General features: G+C 46.2%; 1 pseudogene; it reads left to right on the top strand.

The window, feature by feature from the left end:
* Positions 1–530: 530 nt before the first annotated feature.
* LOC103251289 lies at positions 531–953 on the top strand (annotated as a pseudogene).
* Positions 954–2,577: the final 1,624 nt, after the last annotated feature.

Here is a 2,577-nt window from a genome sequence, read left to right as displayed (position 1 = left end):
TACACCCGTGTTTCTTGGGACAAAAGATGCAAGAGTTTCTGTGGCAGATGGCAGCCATGTTTGAGAGAGGAGGAAGAAGAGCCAACACGAGCTGGCCTGGAGTAGTTTCAAGTCTTGGCCCAGAGGGACTTTCAGAGGCTAGGATCTCTTTTTGGTTAGATAGGCGGAGAGCCAGGAACCAAGTGCAGTGTGTCAGCTAGAGGACTAATTCCCTTCCTCATCAGGAGAGGGGTCTCTGTTGAACCCGAGAAGTATCTGAGAAAGAGGCCTGCCTGAAACATCCATCAAGCTCAGAGGGCATCTCTTCTCCTCTTCTCTCCCCACTTCCTGGGTCGCTGGGGCTGAAACCACAACAGAGAGAAGCAGCCACAGCCTTGTAGCTGAAAGAGGGGAAGGAGCTCCTGGGTATGTTGATTGATATACTGGACTGGACAAGTTCAATGTGTAAGCTGAAACTTTGTTTTGTAACTTTAAGTGACGGTCGAGCTCTCTTAAGAGTAACTTAACTCTTTAACCAAGGACCTGCCAACATGGGCCACATTCGAACCAAAGCTGTGAAGAAGGCGGCCTGGGTCATCATCGAGAAGTACGACTCGTGCCTGGGCAACGACTTCCACACGAGGAAACACGAGTTTGAGGAGATCGCCATTATTCCCAGCAAGGAGCTCTGCAACAAGATGGCCAACTATGTCACGCATCTGATGAAACTGATTCAGAGAGGCCCCGTGAGAGGTATCTCCATCAAGTTGCAGGAGGTGGAGCGAGAAAGGAGAGACAATTGTGTTCTGGAGGTCTCAGCCCTGGATCAGTAGTAGATCGTTGAAGTAGATCCCGATGCTAAGGAAATGCTCAAGCTTTTGGACTTTGGCAGTCTGTTCAATCTGCAGGTCACTCAACCTACGGTTGGGATGAGCTTCCAAATGCCCTGTGGAGCTGTTTGGGTCTTTCAATGATGCTGTAATATTTTCAGTAAACTTGGGACAACAACAACAAAAAAAGAGTTACTTCAGGGTGAGAAATCTGCAAAGTGCCAAAGGTTTGATCAAAAAGCAGAAGGTAACTTCCATTGAATAAAAGCAACAGAGGGAAATGAGAAGAAAGTATCGCATTGATTCCTGAGTCATGCTGGTTCAGCATACTCTTACAAAGTGCTCTTTCTTTGCTGGACCCTTTTTGGTCCCTAACCAGCCCTCCTCAGCCAGAGCTGGGCTCTTGTCTTATTTTAACCACCTGTGTGTCCAGGACCAGTCCAGTCTTCGTGTAGGAGATAGTGTCGCATTTTGACCCCATTCACTCTGGGTCTCAATGTCAAGTTATTTTTGTTGCAGTTTGGACCCTGATTTTGAGTCCTCTGTTCTGGTCTTATGCTTTCTTTTCGAAACTCACTTTATTTTGTTGAAAATGTTCATTATAGGCATGTGTGTTTGTGTGTGTGTGTGTGTATGTGTGTGTGTGTGTGTGTGTGTGTGTGTGTGTGTGTGTGTGTACATGCACACACACATATCTTTTGTTTGCTTTGGTCCCTGACTTTCATGTGAGATGCTTTTTCTCAGTAACCTGGTGATTTATCTGTCCTGCTGTTCCTTTTTAAGAGTAGGGCATTAGCAAGCTTCTGGTAGTCTCATGGGTTTAGCGTGTGATGGGAATGTGAGGCGGTGATTGGCGGTTCACCAGCTCCTACTGTGTGTGGGCTTTTCTTTTGGGTTGCAGATTCCCAAGAGCAGAGGTTCAGGAGTAGTTCTCAAACTATAGCTGCACCAGCCTCATTTGGAGGGCCTGTGAAAACACAGAAGGCTGAGACTCGCTCCTCTAAGTTGGTGATTTGGGAGATCTTGGGAGGGGCCTGGGACAATTTGCCTTTCTCATAGGTTCCCAGGTGCTACAGATGTTGTTTGTCTGGGATTACACTTTGAAAAAATGACTGCCTTAGTGAAGGATTTCTTAACCTTTACATTACTGACATTTTGTGCTGGATAATTCATTGTTGTCTGGAGCTGGCATGTGCATTTGTGGGATGTTTAGCTGTACCTCTAGCCTCTAACCTCTAGATGCCAGTGACAAGACCCCGCCCTCTCCATACACACTTTAGTTGTGTGAATCAAGCATACCTGAGACATTGTCACATGTCCCCTGGTGGACAAAATCATTCTGCATCGAGAACCACTGACTCCAGGAATTCTGTGCCTGCCTGGAAAATAAAAGCATAGCTGTATGCAATCAGGAAGATCAAGGGAAAGGGGTTCAAGAGTCTCATCATTCAGTTGGTAGACTCTGTTAAATTCCCTTACTTTCTGTATTGCCTCTCACCAATTCCACCACTGTCCATTTTCAGCTGTGATTTTCTCTAAAGGTAAATCCCTTCGATTGAGGTAGAAGAGAGACAGGTTCCTCAGGAGGGGACCTGAGATCTAACTGATCTTCACCTAAACTTTCAACTTGTCCTCCAGTGGTGCTTAACTCTTACGGATAGAGGTAGCTGCTGTCCCTAAAACTGAAACCTTTCCAAGGTTTGGCAGGGCTAAGTGACTTCCTCTCCTGCAAGCTCTTAGTTCTTTTTTCTCAGATCTGCTAAATCAA

The sequence above is a fragment of the Carlito syrichta genome, unplaced genomic scaffold, assembly GCF_000164805.1.
Source record: "Carlito syrichta isolate Samal-C Ts95f unplaced genomic scaffold, Tarsius_syrichta-2.0.1 Scaffold138743, whole genome shotgun sequence".
NCBI lineage: Eukaryota > Metazoa > Chordata > Mammalia > Primates > Tarsiidae > Carlito > Carlito syrichta.
Note: the sequence above shows the minus strand (reverse complement) of the source record. Positions and strands in the feature narration are given on the sequence as shown.